Below are 5000 nucleotides of genomic sequence, written 5' to 3' on the forward strand. Positions count from 1 at the left end.
CCAATTGCGGGGCCTCGAAAGAGTCCCGCATTGTTATTTTTCGTCACTACCTCCCCGTGTCGGGATTGGGTAATTTGCGCGCCTGCTGCCTTCCTTGGATGTGGTAGCCGTGTCTCATGCTCCCTCTCCGGAATCGAACCCTGATTCCCCGTTACCCGTTATCACCATGGTAGGCATAGCACGTACCATCGACAGTTGATAGGGCAGACACTTGAAAGATACGTCGCCGGCGCGAGGCCGTGCGATCGGCACAAAGTTGTCCAGAGTCACCACGAGTTGCGGCCGCCTTGCGGCGACCGCGTTGGTCTGGGCTAACAAAAGCGCTCTTCCCCGCGAGGGTCGGAGCTTCGTTGCATGTATTAGCTCTAGAATTGCCACAGTTATCCAAGTAGGATTGTACGATCTAAGGAACCATAACTGATTTAATGAGCCATTCGCAGTCTCGCCGTGTGAAGGCGTGTACTTGGACATGCATGGCTTAGTCTTTGAGACAAGCATATGACTACTGGCAGGATCAACCAGATAGCTACTGTTGTATACGTACGCGTGCGCACCACGCCCGCCTGCGAGAGCGGCAACTGCTCGCTTGCGCTCTCGCTCGGGCTGCTGCGACGACGAAACGTGTTTCTGGGACTGGCGGCTAGCGTGCTAGTTCGCCGGCTGCTGCTTCGGGCTTTTCGGCGTTGGGCTACTAAGGCGGAACCGGCCTCGGCATCGCGGGGCGTCCCCCGCGTTCGATTCGCCTACTGCCGTGCGTGTCCGCCTGCCAACCCTAGTCTGCCCTAGGCAGCAGCTGCGAGCCAGCGGCCAGCCGCTCTCGTTCGTCCCCTCGGACGACGTTCGCGGGACCGTGTTCACGGCATACCCCGCGAGTCGCCCGTGATACTGCCACTGCATCGACGACGATGCTACTGGGCTACTCGTCTCTGGCCGGCTAGGCTCCGTTCGGCAGCTGCGCGTTCTCGTTCCGCTGCGGGAACACGCGCGGCCTACCAGCCAGCCGACCGATTGCAGAGACCGAGCCCAGGGGACGCTTCGAGCTCAAGCTGCGAGAGACGGCCGATTCACCGCAACCGCTGCGAGCGAGCGCCCCCGTAATACGTTCGACTGGTCGCCGCCCGGCTTCGGTTGAAAGACCGCGCCGAGCTGGCAGGACACGTCAAGGCTCTCCGTATCGAGGGCACGGAAGCCGAGACCGACTGCGAGCGTCTCGGGACCGACTGCTAGTTCGTAGTCGACTAGTCCCCGTTCGCGCCACCGAGGGCAGGCCTGTGGTTTTTTTCCCGCTGGCCGGGTGTGAATGCGGCCGGGACCACTGCGAGCCGCTTCGGCGGCCGAGATTCTTGCCTTTTCCAAGCTGGCTTCTTCGCCGCTCCACGGGCAGGTGGCCCCCGCAGGGTAGGGGGTTCGCCGACCTGGCCTGGGTAGCTAGCTAGCGCCGTATTGTGGCCTCCTGCTTCGAGGCCTGACCGAGCGACTACGTAGGGTTTGGGTGGCCCTAGCAGACCTCGGTCTGAGCGCGCTGCCGTACGAGACGAGCGAGGCGCCCGAAGTCCCGCGACTGTCCGCTAATGCCTACGGGGAGACCACGTCTAGTGGGTAGGCCAGTCGCGAGAATCAAAAAAATTTTTTCTCCCATATATATAGGAATGTTTTCGTCCTCAGCGGTACTCCATTTTACCTATTGTACCTTGCCAGCGGTACTATCGACCGTCTCGGGAGACCAAATCTCAGTTCTCAGGTCTACGGCTTCGGGAAAATACGCAGACAATTTTCACCGAACCGAACTCGGTCGAAAATTTCTATGTCCAAGAAAGTCTCGGAACACGAGCTCTCAGATTCCTCGCCGACAGCTGCGGGAAAATACGCAGCGAATCTCGCGGGACACGGGGTCCCGCCAGTCCCGTACGAGACCGCAAGCCGAGGCCGCCTTCCGAGACCCCGGCCGCGAGAGACGGTCCGCAAGGCCAGGGACACGGGGTCCCGCTAGTCGAGACCGCCTTCCGAGACCCCGGCCGCGAGAGATGGTCCGCAAGGCCAGGGACACGGGAGGCCCGCTAGTCCCGTACGAGACCGCAAGCCGAGGCCGCCTTCCGAGACCCCGGCCGCGAGAGACGGTCCGCAAGGCCAGGGACACGGGGTCCCGCTAGTCGAGACCGCCTTCCGATACCCCGGCCGCGAGAGATGGTCCGCAAGGCCAGGGACACGGGGTCCCGCTAGTCGAGACCGCCTTCCGATACCCCGGCCGCGAGAGATGGTCCGCAAGGCCAGGGACACGGGAGGCCCGCTAGTCCCGTACGAGACCGCAAGCCGAGGCCGCCTTCCGAGACCCCGGCCGCGAGAGACGGTCCGCAAGGCCAGGGACACGGGGTCCCGCTAGTCGAGACCGCCTTCCGATACCCCGGCCGCGAGAGATGGTCCGCAAGGCCAGGGACACGGGGTCCCGCTAGTCGAGACCGCCTTCCGAGACCCCGGCTGCGAGAGATGGTCCGCAAGGCCAGGGACACGGGAGGCCCGCTAGTCCCGTACGAGACCGCAAGCGGAGGCCGCCTTCCGAGACCCCGGCCGCGAGAGACGGTCCGCAAGGCCAGGGACACGGGGTCCCGCTAGTCGAGACCGCCTTCCGAGACCCCGGCCGCGAGAGATGGTCCGCAAGGCCAGGGACACGGGGTCCCGCTAGTCGAGACCGCCTTCCGAGACCCCGGCCGCGAGAGATGGTCCGCAAGGCCAGGGACACGGGAGGCCCGCTAGTCCCGTACGAGACCGCAAGCGGAGGCCGCCTTCCGAGACCCCGGCCGCGAGAGACGGTCCGCAAGGCCAGGGACACGGGGTCCCGCTAGTCGAGACCGCCTTCCGATACCCCGGCCGCGAGAGATGGTCCGCAAGGCCAGGGACACGGGAGGCCCGCTAGTCCCGTACGAGACCGCAAGCCGAGGCCGCCTTCCGAGACCCCGGCCGCGAGAGACGGTCCGCAAGGCCAGGGACACGGGGTCCCGCTAGTCGAGACCGCCTTCCGATACCCCGGCCGCGAGAGATGGTCCGCAAGGCCAGGGACACGGGGTCCCGCTAGTCGAGACCGCCTTCCGAGACCCCGGCTGCGAGAGATGGTCCGCAAGGCCAGGGACACGGGAGGCCCGCTAGTCCCGTACGAGACCGCAAGCGGAGGCCGCCTTCCGAGACCCCGGCCGCGAGAGACGGTCCGCAAGGCCAGGGACACGGGGTCCCGCTAGTCGAGACCGCCTTCCGAGACCCCGGCCGCGAGAGATGGTCCGCAAGGCCAGGGACACGGGAGGCCCGCTAGTCCCGTACGAGACCGCAAGCGGAGGCCGCCTTCCGAGACCCCGGCCGCGAGAGACGGTCCGCAAGGCCAGGGACACGGGGTCCCGCTAGTCGAGACCGCCTTCCGAGACCCCGGCTGCGAGAGATGGTCCGCAAGGCCAGGGACACGGGAGGCCCGCTAGTCCCGTACGAGACCGCAAGCGGAGGCCGCCTTCCGAGACCCCGGCCGCGAGAGATGGTCCGCAAGGCCAGGGACACGGGGTCCCGCTAGCTAGTCCCGCTAGTCTCGGAATAGTCACGGCGGCCTCCCAGCTAGGCCGTCGATGGGGGTGTTTCGGCTCGGTACGTCGTTTCAGGCCTTAGAAGCGTCAGTCGGCCGAGAAACAGGCGCTCCGAGACCGCTCTCCGAGACCGTACGTCTCGCGAAAGCTTCCGAGCCGAAATATGCGTTGAAAATGCTCTAAGTCCATTTTCATTGAAAATGCTCTAAGTCCAAACTTTTAAATATTTCCCCCATATATATAGGAATGTTTTCGTCCTCAGCGGTACTATAGGGTCGAAAAACACAAAAACCGCGATTGCGTCGCCCCCTGGGGAGATGCTCGGCCGAAACCAGGCCGCCGACTCGGGGCATTGTCCCGTCTATCGACTGGACCCGTCGTCGGCGCTCTTCGACCCCCGGGACGGCCCGGGGGTCAGATTAAAGTAGGTCAGGGTAGGGAAAAAAACCCTAATTTGGGGTATTTTTAGGGTATATAACCCTTACGGGACGGGCAGAGTCCAAGAGGACACCAGCTCCATCAGCGGGACAGTAGGGCGCGTCGAATGAGAGCGTTCGCGCTCCCCCACCCCCGGGGCCCGGGGGTCTACGGTGACCTAATTAGGGTAAAATAACCCTAATTAGGGTTACTAACCCTAACGATAACCCTAACGGGACGGGCTATGTCCAAAAGAACACCACCTCGATCAGCGGGACCGTCGGCCGAGTCGAAAAAGAGCGTTCGCGCTCCCCCACCCCCGGGGCCCGGGGGTCTACGGTGACCTAATTAGGGTTACTAACCCTAATTAGGGTTACTAACCCTAACGATAACCCTAACGGGACGGGCCAAGTCCAAAAGGATACCACTTCGATCAGCGGGACCGTCGGACGAGTCGAAAAAGAGCGTTCGCGCTCCACCACCCCCGGGGGCCCGGGGGTCTACGGTGACCTAATTAGGGTTACTAACCCTAATTAGGGTTACTAACCCTAACGATAACCCTAACGGGACGGGCCAAGTCCACAGGAACACCACCTCGATCAGCGGGACCGTCGGGCGAGTCGAAAAAGAGCGTTCGCGCTCCCCCACCCCCGGGGGCCCGGGGGTCTACGGTGACCTAATTAGGGTTACTAACCCTAATTAGGGTTACTAACCCTAACGATAACCCTAACGAGACGGGCCAAGTCCAAAAGGATACCACTTCGATCAGCGGGACCGTCGGCCGAGTCGAAAAAGAGCGTTCGCGCTCCCCCACCCCCGGGGCCCGGGGGTCTACGGTGACCTAATTAGGGTTACTAACCCTAATTAGGGTGTCTAACCCTAACGATAACCCTAACGGGACGGGCTATGTCCAAAAGAACACCACCTCCATCAGCGGGACCGTCGGGCGAGTCGAGAAAGAGCGTTCGCGCTCCCCCACCCCCGGGGCCCGGGGGTCTACGGTGACCTAATTAGGGTTACTAA

General features: G+C 63.2%; 1 non-coding gene across 1 annotated transcript in view; it reads right to left on the bottom strand.

Moving 5' to 3' along the window:
• The window catches only part of LOC127832870 (small subunit ribosomal RNA), a 1832-nt gene extending 1307 nt beyond the window's left edge, over positions 1 to 525 (bottom strand). The window contains exon 1 of the ribosomal RNA XR_008027208.1: positions 1 to 525. This exon is cut by the window's left edge and continues 1307 nt beyond it. This is a non-coding gene — a ribosomal RNA (small subunit ribosomal RNA).
• Positions 526 to 5000: the final 4475 nt, after the last annotated feature.

The sequence above is a fragment of the Dreissena polymorpha genome, chromosome 5, assembly GCF_020536995.1.
Source record: "Dreissena polymorpha isolate Duluth1 chromosome 5, UMN_Dpol_1.0, whole genome shotgun sequence".
Classification (NCBI taxonomy): Eukaryota; Metazoa; Mollusca; class Bivalvia; order Myida; family Dreissenidae; genus Dreissena; species Dreissena polymorpha.